Source organism: Falco punctatus, assembly GCF_963210335.1.
Source record: "Falco punctatus genome assembly, chromosome: 3".
NCBI classification, from domain to species: Eukaryota; Metazoa; Chordata; class Aves; order Falconiformes; family Falconidae; genus Falco; species Falco punctatus.
This window is the reverse complement of record NC_137582.1, coordinates 121,155,670-121,174,185: the sequence shown is the minus strand read 5'-3', so window position 1 is coordinate 121,174,185 and position 18,516 is coordinate 121,155,670. Positions and strand designations below refer to the sequence as shown.

At 45.1% G+C, this 18,516-nt stretch overlaps 1 protein-coding gene across 1 annotated transcript in view; it reads left to right on the top strand.

Annotated features, from left to right (window-relative positions):
• The first annotated feature begins 379 nt into the window (after nt 1–379).
• HIVEP3 (HIVEP zinc finger 3) overlaps nt 380–18,516 on the top strand; it is a 287,505-nt gene continuing 269,368 nt past the window's right edge. The window contains exon 1 of the mRNA XM_080379503.1: nt 380–18,137. The gene's annotated coding sequence lies outside the window, so the exon portion shown is untranslated. The remainder of the gene's footprint in view (nt 18,138–18,516) is intronic.

Genomic DNA, 18,516 nt, shown 5'->3' with positions numbered 1-18,516 from the left:
CTGCAGAGCACAGAAAAACTCTCCAAAGCCCTCAAAAACTGTTGAGAAAGGTGCTTTCCAGCCTCACTGCTCTGAGGTGCCAGAGGATGGCTTGGGGGCTGCTTTGGGAGAGGTGTCCCGGGACACAGGGGTGGGAGCTGGGTGCTGCTCTGCCGCCTGTGTCAGCCGGGGCTGGGGGGGTTTCTGCTGAGCAGCCCACGCCAGCCCTGCAGGCATCAGCTCAGCGCCCATGGGTCCAGCTGTGCCTCCAGCTCCCGTCTGAGATCTCAGAGCGGGGAAGGCTTCTCCTTCTTTGGGACCAGCGAGCACTGCACAGGGTAGGGGAAAGCTTTACCCTCTGGCTCCAGTGGGCACAGGTTTTTCCCTCCGGTTGGTAACATGAAAGGTGGATTTTTTCCTGTAGTTGACTGTGCCGCTGAGTTGGGGATTTCAGTAAAACACTAAATTTTGTGCCATTCCAGGCAAAATTTGAGGTTGTAACTGTCGGTATGTTCAGCTGACTTCCCACTCTCTGCCACCAGTTGGCTGAAGATGATTTAATCTACAGAAAGCATTAAAGCCTATGGCGCCATGATTTTTTTTGGCTTTTATTTTGAAAAATAAATTCCACTGATCTGTGACTCCTTTCTGCACTGTAATTTACAAAATAGCTAAGTGTGTGTGTGTATGTATATGTTGATAACAATGGATTTCTGCTTTAGGGGATGTGTTTGTGTTTACCTGCTTAAGCAAAAAACAGGGTGCAGCTGAAGATATTCATCTTTCCTTGTCAGGGTGATCTGGTTTTATTGCCCCAAGACAAACCTCATGTTTTAACATACAACTTACAGTAATGGTATTTTGAGGGTCTTCCCATCTGCTGTCTGCAGCAGGGATGACAGAAGTGAAATTGGCTTCTGATTTCTTTATAATTTAATGTGACAAACTTATTCAGAGGAGATGCTTTTAAAAAATACTTTCCAGATAGGGACATTGCCTCCTCCTTTTTTTGCTGTAACCACTCAAAGGATTTGCCACAGGGTAGATGGGACAGAGGGAGCTGAAACCTCCTGCTCATGCTCAGAGTAATGCAGATTTTAGCTGGAGGGAGGAGTGTGAAACCTTTCATCTTGTAATGAAATTTTTTCTCATCCCACCCTGCCACCTACCAACAGAAAGTTTTGAGTCTTGCCACTGGTACAAAATGATCAGGGGGGTTTCCAGTGCTCATTTAAAAAAAAAAAATGTTTTTTCATCTTTGAATACTGTGCTTGCCTCCATGTACAAAGAAAAGAGATGAGTACTCCCTGCCCCAAGGAGATCACAGTTTCCCATCTGCCCATCCCAGTCTCTGCCAGATCAAAGCTTAGAGGATGAGGCTTTGGGCTCTGCTCCCAGGACCATCACAGCCTCCCTGGCTGACCACAGCTGGGTTTTTCTGTGTCTTTTTTGCTCATTCTTCCCATCACCAGCTGTGCCTTCTGATGCTCATGTACCTCCTGCTTAGAAGGGGACACTGGCATTTGCTGGTGCTTGGAGACCCCCAGGCAGATGACACAGATCAGCTGCTGGGCTCCAGTTATTAATAGTCTAAGAATTGCTATTAATACACATGGAGCAATGGCAAGCTGTACTTCTGCAACATGTGACGACACACAAAGTTTAAACAGGTTAAATTAATTTCAGCATTAGAAGTAATCTAAAATAAATTACTCACTTAAAAAACGTGAGACTTGTTAAGTGGCTGCCCATCAGACAGGGCTGTCAGGTCTCCAGTTCCTCCTCCTGCCCCCAGTTGCCGCTGCCTTTCCACGGAGGCACGAGTGCTTTGCTCCCTAAAGCCGGCGTGTGGCAGCTTTGGGCGCTCAGAGACCAGAGCTTCTGCCTAATTAAAAGTTTCAGACGTGTGTTTGGAGAGTAATGAACCACCGGCACATATGTGCCAGCACTGGAATAGATGAAACTCAAAGGAACAGTCAGGGAAAAAAATCATCTTTTAGCACGTGTGTGTGCGGGAGGACCTTCCAGTGCCTATGTATGGGGAGGTGAGCTCTGAAGGGCCTTGATGATGGATCTTCGTTTGTCACCAAGCTTTTGTAACTTCAGAGGGTTTAATTCTTATATTTTCCATTTGCCAGTGGAGGAACTGCAGTGAAGTGTTTTGAGCTGGGAAGGGGAGGGTGGCATCTGAACAGAGACTATGAGCAGCTGGTCAGGACCCTGGAGAAGATTTGCTGATATCATGGGGTGTAATGTGAAGTTGGAACAGCAGTCCATCAGGCTGCCCTGCAAGGTCATCCTTTGCCCAGTCACTGCTGCTTGCCCTATAGAAACAAGCATTTAATTTCCTGAAGCCAGTGTATTGCAGAACCTATCTTTCATATTTCTGGATCACGTTTACTTTGATAAAATGCATGAGATACCTGTCAAAGCATTGCCTTCATTTTTCGTGCTTCCTTGTCACTTGCTACAGTCACTTGTGTAAGCTTATTGATGAAACAAATGGCTGGTGTGGCAACACCCAACCCCTTCCCTTGTTTTATTTATTGAAGAATTAAAAGTTTCTCTTTAAAAAAACCCAACAAATAAAACCAAACCAACAACCCCCCTCCCCCCAAACCATACATAAACCCCTGCCCTGAGGCATTTTTTCCTTTTTGTAGAAGGCCATTAAATAGAGTTTGGTTTTCCTCTTGCTTAGCTAATATTTTAGAGAAGTTTTTGCAATTAAAAAGAAAAACTAAACATTATTACCAGTGCTGAGAAATGAAAAGTGTGGTGGTAACCTGCAGGGAATTGCATTTGAAGCTGCAAAAAGTCTTGTTGTTTAATCCTTGCTACATTTACTCAGGTAGATCAATCATGTTACGAGGCATTATTTTACTGCGAGACTGCTCCTGCCCAGCCCATCTGTGGCTGTATCCAGGCTACTGTCTTGAAAACTTCTCGTGCTCAGGACTCGATATTGCAAATTAAATGTGTTAATCATTCCAGAAATCCTGCTGCAATGACTGGTCTGGGGAGGGTGAGGTGTGCTTGCTTAACCTGCAGCTTCAGTGTGAAACTGCCTGAGTTCTTCCTCTGCCTCCAGCCTTTTGGGGCATTTCAGGGCTGTTTTCCCCCTGACCAGGTCTGTGGCTGGTGCTTTAGTGGGCAAGTGACCAGTGGCACAGGAAAGCTCAGCGGCAAGGGTGCTGCCCCAAGGCGCTCTGCTCAGCTATCGTAGGCAATTATCTATTGATTCTTGTTACTCTTACTTCTTTATCTAGTGTCAAGTGGTAAAGAGCTGTTGGTTTTCACTGATTTCCAGATTAATAGTTGTGTTTTGATTTTTTTCTTTTTAATGAATCCAAGCTGGGAAAGATAGCATGATGGAGAAAGTATGTGCAGAGATTGTATGTGAGAATTTAAACTGTCTTCTTGGAGAGATCCTCCAGTTTCTAGAGAGCTTATTCCTAATCTAAACCAGCTGCCACTATACTTTAAGAAGGGAGAAAAGCGAATTAAAACCTCCTGCCTTGGAAGATCAGAAGGTTAGGGTAGATGATGTCACTGCACTTTTATTAACTAAACCCCAAAGTTTCCTTGGCTGCTTGGATTTTCAACACATGATTGGGTCAATATTTGGATGAGAAACCTCTGAGGGAATCTCCAATGCCTCATTAAGCACGTGGCTTCCTGTGACATTCAATGCAAAGGAGTGGATAGGATGGATCATTAAACTTGCACCGTCATATTGCAAAGAAATAATCTTAAAAATATGAAATCTTTTGATCACTCAACCATTGGAATGCAGGAAACACTGCGTACAGGCAGAGCGTTTGTAGGCTCCATAAAGCAGCTTTCGCACTGGCTGGGGCAGTCCGGGCACCTGGTTACCGCTCGTCAGTGACTGCAGTTGCAATGCCCCAGCCGTCTGCCCGACTTCAGTCACCAGATTTCTTTCATACTGCTTACATCTTCTTCATTGGTATGGTACGTGCGCACTGTTAGATAAAACTTTCAGCTGTGTTACAAATAAACTAGATTTGGCCTGCCTTTAAAAGTGAATTTTGCAAAGAGCAGTGACAATGTAAGAAGGTATCTTTGTGGGGCGCATTTTACTGCCCTGCTGTGTGGCTCAGTTGTGGGGATGCCTGTTTTCATCTGCCATCACCAGCTCTGGTGATAACTGATTTATTGGATGAGGCTGCTTTTGCCTGGAGCTTTTGGTTCACCCAGATGTTGGTCTGGGAATGGCGCTGAGTAGCGGTGCCTGCCAACCTGTGAGGGTCCACCTGGAGCTGGAATAGGATATCGGTCCTCAGTCCTGACTCCAGAGGCCCTTTGTACAGCTTGTACACCCTCAGGAAAGAAACATGGGTTTCTTTGTGCTTTTCTGCTGGATTTTCTTTCTTTTGGTTTGTGGTTTTCCTTCTATTTTTGAGGTGAAGGGAGCTGAAGCACCAATTTGAACGTCTCTTATTAGCTGTCATTTGAACTCTTTCAATGAACAGCACTGTATAAATATTATTACTTGGCAAATGAACTGAAAAGATGGCTATGTTTTGAAAGTAATTTACAGAAAGTACTCTCACAAAGTCCACAGACTGCCTATTTCAAAATGACACACGCGTGATTTCTGCAGGCGAGTGTTCCCTCAGGGATGTGCGCAGGAAGGATGCAAAACACTGCAGCCCACTGCACCCCTGTGAAGGGGCACAGCCCCTGCCTGGACAGCAGGGCTAAATGCCCTCCACGTGAGGAGAGCATCCCAGGCTCATCAGACAGCAGGTCTGACCTCTGTGCTTCTCGGGCTCATTTTCCTCCTTCTGTAGATGGCACTGATATGTGTGAAGTTCTCTTTGGGTGTACAAATGCCATAGAAGAAACAACAGGAGCATTTTGTACTAGTATGCACTTGATTTTTCTTCTTTGAAAAGTGAGTCCTCAGCTTCCTCAGGACTATTAAAAAAACTGAACAAAGACCTCTGATTTTGGAGCAAGTTTTGGCTTTCTCGTCTTCTCAGATCCCCGAAGTGTCCATTATTTTCACAGTAATTTAATTAGCAGAGAGGAACCAAGCCATGACCCTCAACATTTTCTTACTGAAAGATGCCTAAGTAGTCTTTGTAGACACTTTTGAATTATATCCATGAATGATATCAGTGGATCTAATGATTATTCTCAGTAAATCTCACTTCTGTCAGAGGTACTTGAATAAATTTTATAGCTGGGTGCATTTAAAAATACTCAGTAATACTTAGGGCAGTATTAGAAAGAAAAATATGGATAATAAATTATAATTTACTCTCATTTCAAACACATATCATTTGTAAATATCCCACATAAGAGACTGGAATGAATTATGACATTTGCAAGTGAAACAGTTGTGCCAGAGCTAAGGGTGTGATGCAGCCTGCAAATTCATTTTCATGTGCAAGCTACTTTAGGACTCTTGTTGTAGATTACGTGGGATGCTTGGCTGACTAGTTTTTATCTTTATCATTCTGTTTGTGCCCACTTGTCATCACCTTGTTGTTTCTTATTGTTCAAACCCTCTTTTGATGGCAGGATTATTAATTTATTCATGAGCTTCTCTGGGTTGGAGGATCAGCAAGGGGTTAATCTTCAGCACAGTCCAGTGATCCAACCTGAAACTGCTGCTGCTGTTACTGTGCTTTGGGAGAACTGATGAGCAAAGAGCAATGTCAAAAATAAATATCCGTTTTCTGGGGATTTTTAATTAGCTGTTGTTTTACAGAAGGAAGCAGAGCATGGCTGTTGCATGCTTGAGCTGGTGCCTGCAGCCAGGCAAAGGTGCGTTAGCCTGGGACCTCAGAAATTAAAAGAAAGTGGCACTGGAGGGCCAGAAGTGAAAAGTTTAGCTTCAGCAACTTCTAATTCCAAACTCAGGCCTTCAGTGTGAAGTCTAAGTCCCAAGCCTAGCTTTCTTTTCTTCCTTTTGTCTTCTAAAAGATACTGCTAGCGTCACCTCTAGTAGGACTAATCCAACACTTGGAAGCTAATATTTTATTTCATTTTCCTTCATCCACAGCTGATCTCACCTGGATTAGGGTCAGACAGGAGGAAGCATAGATTTTCCACACTGCAATGGTGTTTTTAACTCGCAGATGTGCTTCACTGGAAGCACAGTAAGAAATGTATCATCCTCTGACAGACTGCTTGCTCACAGCCGGCGAGGGGTTAGATCCCTGACTGAATGGGCTGTGCTGCCTTGCTAGGCTTGGAGGGGCTGATGACCATCAGATTACTTGAACGTGACTTTCATAGTGAACACGGAGTTTGACCAGCCTGAGAAACTGCAAAATATTATCAGAATTGAGATAAGGAGGGGAAAAAAAGCAAGCTGGTTCGTTGCTTCCAGTAGTCAAACTCCAATGAATGTCAAGCTAAACATTGTGCAAATATTCATCTTGCTGAATAGTTGGATGCTTGATACAGTTTTGAATTTAATTGAAATATTTTCTTGATCCAAGCAGGATGTTATCTTAAATAACAAGTGTTGGACACAAAGGAAACTGTATGAAATCTCACCTAAAATATTTAACAGTAGTGTTATTTTGTTCCTCCTAAATCAAACAAATCAGTTGAATTGTTTATCTTTGATCCATGCAGAAAAACAGATGCCAAATACGGTTTAGATCTTTTGCTTACACCAAGAATCTGTCCCCTCAAACTCTCACTGACGAAAACAAAGCCTTTTAGCTGGGATCCAGACCACTGTAGTCCAATTGGTCTTAGCTGCAGGTTAGGATTTGGTTTTGGTTTGACTTGACCTTGTTCTCACAGAAGGCCAGTTCCTTCCCACACCACTGTAGATGTTTATTCCTGACAATCTTGTTGAAATTTTCTTATTTCCTCCTTGTTCCATCGTGGGGTTTTCTTAATATTATTCACCTGGACACGGTTACAAAGGGCTAACTTTAGCGCTTTACTGCAAATGTTGTTTATAAAGCCGTGGAGAAACCGTGCTGATACTCCTGATTTGCTGGTGATGAAGGCGGCAGCAGGTCTTGCAGCCTGCAGGTGACCGTAGCTCACGGTGGGGTTTCGCTGTAAGCCCAAACCCTGGTGCAGGCAGGTGGGTGACCGAGGCTCAGATGCTCAAAGCCCTCTTTGACCCAGTGCCAAGGCCTTCCCGTGGGCTTCTTGCAAAGGGACCAGGTTTTGTCTTGTAACTTCTTGCCTTTACTCTTGTAGAAGAGAAACGTTGAAGACTATGACAGACTTCCAGACTAAATTCATTCCTTGGCTGTGTTATCTCTGTTTGATATTGTGCCAATATTGTCCTTGAAATAGCTCTTCTCCTCTCAGCTTGCATTTTGCTAGGTCAAACAAACTGTCCTCTTTTAGTCTTCCTTTGGATCGTATGTTCCCCATTGCTTCAGTGATCATGGTTTTGGTTTTCTGCACCTTTGCTGGTGCATTTCTCTGAGATTTGGTTAGGATTTCACATGAGGCTGCATCAGGGACTTGTACAACAGCATGGGTATCTCCTGAATGGATCTTGCTGGCTGTGTTTTAACACTGAATATTTGTTTTCTGCTTCTTGTTGGTTGCCTTCACCGTTTGGTGCACTTGAGTCTCTCTTTCCAAAGCCTCTTTTTCTAACTAAAGACCTCCCAGCTATCTGTAGAATATTTTTCACCCTCTTCCTTTTCTTACAAATTTGCTCATCCTCTGCACCATGAAGCTCCATCCTGGTCCTAGTGCTGCGGTCTTCAGAGTCATTCCACTTGCCCTGTGTGATACTTCATTTTCCTTCATTGATGATGCTTCCTTTCTTCATATCGTCAGCAGTTTTCCTCAGAATCCACCTGCTTTGTCTTATGAAAATTTTATATTAAATAGGTCTGGAGAACAATTCCGGAGCAGTTTCAAGGGTCATCCTGGTTTACTAGTCCTGTTATTGGTGAAAACGGTGGGAAACTTCCTGATGACCAATTTCTTATGTCCTTTACAATTCTTCTTACTGCCATTTTCCCAGCTGGATGCATGATTACATGGCATTATAGTGAGTATTCTAGTCAAGTTTCAAAAGACCTTGATGTTGTGTGCTACAAAGATGAGACTCAGCAGCAGCCTGTGCTCAGCTTACTTTGATACTTTCCACAGGGAAAATGTAACATGAAGTCTTAGTCATCATAACTGTTTGGATTCAGGCCACTTCTTAGACCTGTGTACAGCCATTGGTCTCTCAGTTTTATGTCAGCCCCTGATGTGATCAGCTCCCAGTGGTCATCCTGCCTTTGCCCCTTTTCCTCTTGAAATCTGAAGTGAAGTATTATACAGTCTGAAACATATTTTGTTTACCTTTAATCCTGGTGCCACCCATAGTGACCTCTTTTCTTGTTTTAATTATATTTATATGGAGAAAACATTCTGTCATTTCAAGGAGTTGCTTTAATTTCCTTTGCAGACTCTAATTCAGTTTGACTTGCACTATTTTTCACTTATAACATTGTTTCCCAACCTTTAAGATGCAGCTTGCTTTGGGATAGTTTCTTTTCCTCTGTCTTCGCAATCTCTCTGCTTACTGCTAGTATGCCTTGAAAGAGTTTTAATTATCTAGCTAGTCTGGAGCTTTTCTTCATGATTTTTTTATCACCCCCTCTTTTTCCAGAATGCAAATTCCTACTAATTTTGCACCCAATAGCTAAAGAAATTCCAGTCATCCTCTCTGTTCCCATCTCTAAGCTTACCTCAACTGACCTTGCTAAGTTCCCTTCATTTATGAGTTTTTCCTCTTGAATCAAAGGTGTAATTTACAGTTTTGATAGTTGTATTCTTGCAACTAACTTGATAAATTTAGCCAAATTTCACTATTTGTGTTCTCTTCTATTAGGCATCTGGGACTGGAAATGCCCATGGCAACTGGCCACTGCTTCCTTGGGGGCACCTTCAGGCAGAGAGGGCTGATGCAGCCAGCGCTGCACTGCTGCCCTTACTGCTGCTCCAAAAGGTGCTTGATTTGTTTGTGAGGGCTCTTGCATGTAAGATGTTTTCCTGCTCGCAGAAGCTCTGCCTGCTCCCTGTCCCCATAGCTGATGTGAGCAAAACTCATGTTGAGACCATCAAGAGTGATTTCCCAGGAGTATGAGCAGCCATTAGGTTCAATATAATATATATTCAACACTGAATATATTTATGTAGTGAACATGTATGTGTATCAGAGTGCATATAGCTAATGCTATAGATCATGCTGTGGTTCCCGAGCAAAACTAAAGCTTAATTAGTAGCTGCTCGGGGTCACCAGAACAGCCCTGTTTCATAGGTGTGTCACACTCCTTGGCTGTCAGCTAAACAAGCCAGATTCACTTCTGCAGATGTCTTGCCCCTAATTTCTAATTTCCTGCTCTTGCTGCTGTGCACATCAGGCCCTTCTTGGGTGCTGAGCCTCTTTTGTCACATCATTCAGGACTTGACAGTTTTGCAGAATGGAAGTGGTTATCTGTGTGCCTGGGCAAGGCTCCTTCTGCATGGTGGTAGCAAGGATCATCCCCTTGATAGAGAAAAGAGAGAAAAAAAAGGGGTGGGTTGGGGGGGGGGGGTGGGCCGGGGGCAAACGAAAAAGCAAGCAGAATATTCTGTAGTAAAACAATATGTAGCTTTGACACAGGTTTGGGCTGGCAGATCGTGCAACAGGAAAAAATTTGCCACAAAACCTGACCGAGCAGGTGCCCTGGGTGGCTGTTCAGGAGCAGGATGAGCAGTGGGTGACCAGGACCAGGCAGACAGTTTATCCTACTCCATCTGGTCAGGCCAGCATATGCCATTTCCCCTAAGTGTGATGGTCTTGAGTTAGTTAACTAGGTTCGTTGTTTCTGCAATGGATATTTTCATTAATTCCTTTCCAGTGACTGCTTCTACAGGCAACCTGGCTGTTTAGCTGGAAATAAAACAGTTATCTCCTGATAAAGTTGGTCATAACAGGCTTCTGAAAGCCTGACTGCGGATTGCTTGTATATATTAATGATGTGTTTTGTTACTGACATGCTAGTGTAAAGGTATTGAAGGAGCCCATGAGGACTGGCCGTACCTTTCAGTGCACCAGCTGATAAGACTGATAAAAGTGGGTGAAGTTTTAGGCATGCTGCTCCATCTATTTTGGTTCCAGTCCGTTTAGTTGGTCTAATGAAAAGATGCAAATTCTTACATGCTTGAATTCTCTCGTCATTTCTTAGTATTAACGTAAAATGTGTATTTTTTTATGTGAATGATCAACATTACCTGCCTATCTCTGGTAAAACTTAACAATGCAGTGTTTACTCAACCTTTTGAAATACATTTTTTGAGTTACTATCTGCTACTACTGTTCAGCTCATCACTGAACCCATTTTCTCTAGGGTTAATGAGAACAAATCCTTTGAACTCACTGGTTATTTCTGTCTTATTTGGTGCAAGGCTCACCCTAACTGCCTTTTAGTGAAATTGGTTCTATAAATTATCAAGGGTTAGACTATGAAAAAGTTTGATTACATTAATTAGAAATTCAGAACTTGGCCTTTAGCCAAAATGTAATTTACTTTCCTTAAGTCCAATTTGAAATGAAATCTTACCACAGGTTTTAATCTAAAAATTCACAAGTTTTCTTAGCTCTTATTTTCTACTGTTTGTAAAACAACCTGATGAATTAAATGTGTAGAAGTATTTAAATAAGAAAATTAAACATGCACAAATTCTGAACTCAGGACTGTTGCTGCAGTCATACCGTGGAGGGCTGCCTTTGACCAGCGTTTGTCACCCGAGGTGGGTCACTTGGGGCAGATGCGTACCGCACAGTCCCTCAGGTTACAGGTGAGGGGCCAGCACCTGTGCTGGCTTGTGGACCTGCTGCGGGCACCTGTGCTGAATTGTCCCTGGCAGGGTGTTGGTGCAGACAAGGTGTCCCCTGTAAACCAGGCCTGGGCTGGGTTCAGAGGAAGGCATGAGCCAGGGACCAGCCTTAGGATGTAGTTTAGACCCGCAGCTTGGACTGCCTCAACCTCCAAACCATTTCTGAGTTTGGGGTTACCACGTGACCTCGAAGTCTCCAACCATCCTTCCTCACATTTGCACCTGGATACACCAGTGTCCTCATGAGACCAGGATCTGACCACTGCCTGTGGTCATCCTTCTGAGATACTGCAGCACTGAGCTGGCAGCACATTCCCGCTCTGGGCAAATGTAAAAGCACAAGGTTGGAGAAATGCACTGTACCCCACTTTTCCAAACCCTATGAGTAAGGAAGCCTACCTCTGCTGCTGTGTCAGAAATCGGTCACCTCTGAAGCAGAATTTGCACTGTACCCACAGAGCAGTTTTGGTAGTGGCTGGGTCTCTCTTTTTCTTCAAATGAATTTTCTGCCCTGGGGTTTTGCTGCTTGGCAAGCCTTATCTCCGCAGAAGAGAAACACACTCCCCTGCTGGAATTTAAAAAGTAAAACAAACAAACAAACCCCCCAAAAAAAACCCAAACCAAACTATTTACAGGCCAGGCTTTTCCAGAATTTTTAAAACTAGATCTACCTTGGTGATGGCTCTTTGGGATCACTCTGGACCCAAGACACTGGGACCATGGACTCTCCAGCCCTGTCCTTACAGCAGAGAGTTCATAGTCATAACCTGTGGGCTTTTCCGGCTAACTCGAAATACAACTCTCCACACTGCCTACCCTCTCCGCCCCTCTGCTTGCATAGTTTTGAACAGATGGTTCAGTGATGATGCAATGAGGTATCACCGATGTCTGCAGTGTGTTCTGATGGCCACAGAGGAAAGTGCTACCAAAGTGAATGATTTTGTTGGTGCTTCTTTTTAATCATCACTGTGTTGAATCCAAGACAAGGGACCGGTATTCCTGATGGTATAGGGTGATAAGTAAGGAGAAGATGTCGAGCCCCAGGTACATACTGCAAGGCCAGCTGCCTCCTGTCACACTTTTAAACCCCTTTTGGGACAGGAAAGCAATACGCTCACGATTCCACCTAAATGATTTTACAATCACTCCTGGCCTATCTTTTATTCTTCTGCCCATTCACTATTTTAATTATGATTTTTTTTTTCCCTCCCTGGGCAGTAAAAACTCTTGGATTTTGCCTTTTAGTTCAGTTATTTTGGGACCTCATTAAATGCCAAAGTCATGTGTTCATTATTAGAAAGTGAAAACAACTCTCTAGCTGTGCCATGGGAGAGACTTCATAGTGAATTACCATAGTTAAGTAGACACTTAACAGCTTGAGACTCTTCTAACATTAGGCAGGGTTTTTTTAGACCTTTAATGCACTGCAGATTATGATGCTTCCTGCACCAAATGGTATGAGGTTATTGTCTGTGGTTGTAGAGGGATAACGCACAATCCTGTACAGGCTGTAGAGGAATTAGGTAATGTTTTCTGTTTGATGAGGACAAGGAATGACTTAAAGGGAAGGGAAAAACTCCCTCCCAACAATAAGCAAAGCCCATCCGACTGCTTAGCTGCTGTTATAGCTCTTGTCTAATAGGACTCAGGCTAGAACTGAAGTTGACTCATGATGTGATTCATCAAACTTCAAATTTCATTGTAGTGTCATACCTAGACAAATAATTTCTTCTGAAGAAGCTGGTTTCTCTCATCCCTCTACTCCTGACAGTTGAGATCATCGAAACCTCTAGTGCCAACTGGGAGTGCTAAAGAGCCCCATAACTTGTCCTGAGAAGCATCGCAGTCAGTGGTGAGACAGCGGAGATGAGGAATCAATATTGCAGGGCTCTGCCGGCAGCAGCCTCACAGAGACCAACGGGGAGTTAATGCCTGTGTCCCTGAATATCACTTTGGGTGATAGATGCTGAGGTGCAAGATATTGCTGTTTAGTGACCGAAACAAAAACATGAGAACAGACTACTGACTCATGAGCTTTTATACCTGTCCTTTCTGTGCTTTGGTATTCTTTATAGCACAATGGCAGATTGTATTTTTTATCCCAGTCGCTTAGTTAATTGGGCAAAAATGTCTCTGATCTGGAAAGTACTAGGTTGTGAGCTCAGTGAGAAGCTGACAGGAAAATCTCTCCTGAATATCAACTAGTTTTCTAATCTGAAACATGAATCTTTTGGGGATTCACTTGATATTGGATGGTAACTTTGGATCACAGAACTAGCTGGAAGTAATAATCCAAATATTTGCAGATGTTTGTTCTTTAATCAGTCTTAGTTAACATATGCTCATTTTGGGTGTACAGACAAGCTTAGCAATATATATACTAAAATGAGGACAAATGATGTAATGGGAATCCCAGGCAAACGTGTGAATATTCCCTGCAGATACAGTTTGCTGTAGCAGAGAACTAGCATCCTCCTGTAGGAATAGAAGAAAAGGGAAAAAGAAAAAAAAAAAAAAAAGGCCAAAAGCTTCTGCTGAAAACTGAGAGGTTGGTAAGGAAATAGGCTCAGGTTTGCTCAGTGATTCTTACTTCCCCTTATAAGACTGTGCCCCCTTCAACCCAAAATGAACCAGACTGGGTCAGGTCCCTTCGTGCAGTGCCTCAGGCGCAGGTACTTGGTGCAGCCCCTTTCAGCTCCTGGCGATCCCTGGGACACCCATTAGACTGGCTGCGGGGTGATGATGGGCAAAGGAATGCAGAGCTCCCACCCCCATGCAACCTCCATAGACCCCTTGTCTGCAAGGTCCTGCTTTTTTTGTTTGTGGTTGAATAAGGTTTTGGATTTTTTTGACTCAAGAAAGAGTCAAATGGCACATGACACTTCCCATTCTGGGACTGAGCTGCTGGGTTATGCAGGAGGCAGCCAGCTCCCTGGGATAAAAAGCCAGCTGTGAATGGCAACCAGGTGCTCCTCAGCATCTCCTCCTTCCCATCCTGCTCCCCACTTTGCTCTCGTGCAAGATCCCCGAGTTTCAGCGAGCAAGGTGGGCGCTGAGGGGAGACAGATCAAAATCCAGCTGCTTGGTTAAGGCACAGACACTCGGGGCTCTGACAGCCCTCACAGCCCTGTTGTCTGTTCCCCTGGTTACAACTCATCCCTTCTCCCTCTACCTGCTGTTATCTTCTGCATCTTCCTAAACCACAGTATGTAAGCCAAATGCAATGCATTATGTAGTGGCACCAGGAATCCTGTTTGTTTTGATGTGTTAGGTCCCAGGAAGGCAGCAGCTGCAGAGGACTTGAAACCGAAGCTCTACTTTGTCTTTGTGTCTCTGCTACTTATTAAAAAGTGCAAGAAGAAAAACAGAAGAACAAACTCCTACCTTGCCTTTTTGATCCCAAGAGCATTAGTGAAGCTAGCAATTAAAAGGAAATGCAACTTTTTGCTTCTAGTCAAGCAGGCTTGATAGGTTGTTTAAAAAAAAAAGGCAAAAAATATGTAGCATCACATGCCTCTGTCATTTCTCGCAGGTGAGTGCCTGTTAAATGTCAGACCCATGAATTCCCATGTAAGGAGCTCAGGCTCATCCCGCTCAGCAATGTGCATGGTGCTGTGCACAGTATGTGCATGGCATTGCAGATGCCCCCTGCACAGCGTGTGGGGAAAGGGGCACGCTGCCTTTTGCAAACATGCCCAGAGTTTAGAACAAGCTTTAAGCTGGTCCCTGCACCTGTGTCCTTCCCTACCTACTTGCTTAGGGTTAAGCAGGTTAGTATTGTCAAAAGAAAAGCATGCACAAGGTAGTGTAAAATAGTTTTGAATCAATTTTGAACTCTGTTAATAATTTTCTGTGATCATTTTCATGGGAGAAAGAGGAGGGGGAATGAGCTACGGAGTGAATGTCTTGGACCTCTAAAATACAGCCAGTAGGTGGGTGTGCTAGCAGCAAGTTAAAAAAAAAAAAAGGTAAAAAAAATTTATAAAAAATTAATAGTTTTGCCTCCTTTTTTGGCCCATCCCACTGCTCCTGCCCACTCTGTTCACTGATGACAGCCAGCTCCCCTCCCTGGCCACACAGCAGGGCGGTTTTGCAGTCATGCTAGTTCCCAGCAAGACCAGCTCCAGCATGGAGCCCAACTAATAAGCCCCGCAAAACTTATTAGCTCAGGTTTTGTGGTGTGTGTCGCCTCTAATGAGGGTGTCCTTCACTGCGTAGGGAGCAGTGAACTCATGCACCCATCGGGGGTGGGGTCTCCCAGGTTTCAGATCCTGCTCAGCATGGGAAGACGTGGATGATTTGTAGTGCAGGTCTTTCCTTTGCTATTCAGAGAATTCTCCCTGCTGTTAATGTTGATTTATAACAAATTTTGAACTGCTGGGAAAGTTTCAGAATACTGGAGGAAAGCTGAATTTGTATTGCCTTTAAAAAAAAAATAGGGGGAAGGGGAGCAAGCCAAGTGCTAAAGTAACTGGTAGAAAACACTTGCATGGACATTGTACACATGCTGTTTTCTGTAAGAAAGGGTGATGAAACTTTAGCAATGTGTATATGAAAAGGATTAAAACCTAGTTAGCTAATTGTTTTTAGGATTATTTTATTGATTTCTGTTTCTAGGGGTTGATCAGGTGGTTGTGGTTTGCTGCAACTTCTGTGCCACCTTCTAGTATGTGCTTCTCTGGAAGGATGTCTTAAAAATTGTGTGGGGTCAGAGGGAAGCTTGAACGCCTGTAAGTGGAGAATATGCCTCAAAGCAGAATTGTGTGACACCTCTTGTCCTTCTCTTACATAGATAAGGGTAATGTGGCAATGGTCTAAAAGAGCAAAAATGGAGAGCAAAATCAGTAGCAGGTAATCTCTTCTAACTCCTGCCCATTTGGGGCTTTCTCATTGAAGTTTCACAGGGAATAAAAACAAGAGTCTGGCTTTGCTCAGAGGGGCTTGGCTTTTGCCTGGGAGGTCCCCAGATCAGGAGCTGAAGCCAGGTAGACGCAGGCTCGTGATGAGGCTGATGTTTAACAGCGGAGATATATAGCCACCAAGGGGACATGTTTAAGCTGATTGTACATTTTCCCAAAGAAAGTCTCTTGTTCAAACAGGATTTCATTCTGCGCAGCGTGGTATTTTCCTTGGGAGATTGGACCATGTGCTCTAGCCTGCACAATGCTCTCAAGCAGTGGCTGCCCTGTGCTGTGTTACAAGCTGATGCTTCCTCTGGTTTTGCCAGTCATTTAGTAATTTAGATGTCAGCTTGATAGACTCCAGTAAACTCTGCCATGCTTTCTTAGCACAGCTATTTTTGTGTGTGATTTGCTGGTGTGGAAAGCAAGGCCCTTGAAGACAAGCCACTTCTCAAGGTCTGTGTGGTAGACCGTGATGGCATGTGGAGAACTGGGCTCATGTGAGGGTGGTGATGTTGGTAGGAGCACAATGCCAGCATGGTGACACCACTTCTATAGCTCCATTAATTCCTCCAAATGTTTATGCATGGAGCTGCATGGCACCTTGTAGACCTACCATGACAGTCTTGAGTCATCTGTCAGATGAAGCCCAGGCTGGCACAGGTGATGAAATGTCTTGTTGTGTGGCTTCCTCTTGAAATCTGGAAGGGGAAGAACAGCATGAAGAACTGCATCCTGTTGCTCTGGACTGAGACAGTGGTCTTTTTGCTTAATAGCCAGATTATCTGCCTTCTTCCTTTTTACTGCACTTGTTTTAATGCCTACAGTGACACACAGTGGTGATGAGTTTCTGCTGTGCCAAAGCACTTGCCTTGACACAGGGAGATAGAGGACTTTGTAGATGGTGGGAATGGTGACTGCCAAGCTCCCCTTGCAGGAGCACGCTGCCCTGGGCTAGCTCCACTTACTGATGAGACTCAGTCTGCAGGCTGCTTGTAGGATGCTCAAATAAGGAAGCTTTGGAGCTTTTTACCCTTCTGTCCAATATACTGCCCATTTACGACTGAGTTTTTTCACAATCGGTAGAGAACTGCAGGTTTCATAAGCTGATTTGTACCATAAATGCCACACTCAAATCCTCTTTATTTTTTCTTGACAATGCAATTTTATTTATCCTTGTGTAAACAGCCACAAAATAAAAGTTAGCTTTTGGCTGTTGTATTTCCCCTGTTCCTTATGCTCCTGTTGTGCTGGAGAGCCCAGCAGGAAACCATGGCTCAGATGCTCTTAGGAGAACATTTTTCAGCGTCATTGGATGTGTTCACATTTCATTTCTACATGGTGTATTTGCAAGCGTGGAGGATGGCAGTTTCATCAGATTATTCCGTTCTGCTATTCCATTGCTCCACTTTCCAAGAAGATTTTTGGATATTCCCCCCCCCCCCCCCCCCCCGCCTGCTTTGAGAAGAGAAGTGGTCAGGTGATGAGAAGTCTTGGGCTGTCTTCTTACTTGAGCCGTTGCTCCACACTGGGTAGCTTCAGGCAAACAGCTTCCAAATCCCAGCTTCTCCAGCTATGAAGATGATAAAGGAACATGCTGATACATCTTGTTTGAAAGGTCTGGAAGTGGGGGGTAAGCTGTAAACAAATGCACTGACTTTGAAAATAGGTGGGGGAGAGGGGGGGAAAGTATCTCTTTGCCAGGCATCGTCCCTCCAAACGCCTACGGTACCTGTAGGGCGAGTGGAGCTGCACCCATGGAGCCAGTGTTGGGGTGGGTCGGTGTAGCCCCCCAGCATGGACTGGCATGGAGGGGGGCAGCTCTATGGAGCAGAGCAGATGTGCTGGGTCTCCATCATCCAGAAACCGCTTTTTGCTGGCAATGCAACCGTGCAGGTCAAGGTCAAGTTGCTGGCAGCCTGCATCCCTCCAGAGCTGAGCCAAAGTGGCATTAAAATGAAAAAAAAAAAAACACCAAACCCGAAAGAAAATAAAAAAACAATCAAAAACCCACCCCCCCCAAAAATCCTAACCCAGCCATGCATCATCCCCTTTCCCTGCCGTTCGGATGGGCAGCCCTGCGGCCCCTGCCCCAGCCTGGGCAGCTGGTGGTCCAGGGGGAGCAGGGGGCGATGCGGGGCCGCTCCTGACATTTCCGCCGGCGGGTGCGCAGCCAATTGGCGAGGCTGGAGCAGCGACACATGAAATACGATGATTTTCTGCTGAAGAGGAGGAGGAGGAGGAAGGGGGGGGGGGGAGGGAGAGAGAGGGCGGGAGGACCGCTTGCTCCTGATGGTTCGTATGCCGGGGGCTGCAGAGAGGACTGGCCAGAGAGGAGTGCCGCGTGTGGAGCCCAGCACCCCGGGGATGGCCCCTGGCTCCCTGCTCCCTGCCCAGGAGGATGCGATTGCCACCCAGGTGGGCCGATGGCACCAGCAGAGGCACGAGGCTGCCGGGGGACGCTGCCGGGGGGGGCCCAAGCCTGGCCCCCCACCGCTTTGCGGGGCCCCGGCACCCCCGCTCCCCGGTGGCTCTGCACTGTCCTGCGGGGCGCTGTGCCACGCACCCGGGGCCACCGGCGCTTGGCGGTGCTTGTTAGCGGAGGGCTGAGCTTTTCTGGGGGGACTTTGGTTCGGTTTGCTCACCCCCCTACCCCCCACCCCCCCAGACCCTCCTCCTGGAAACATGCTTCATGGCTGTGCCAGGGCTGCCCGGCTCAAACTTTGCAGCCTGATCCTTAGTTTGATGGGAAGCACTTGACAGAGCTCCTCTGCATGTCATTAACCCTCTCACACCG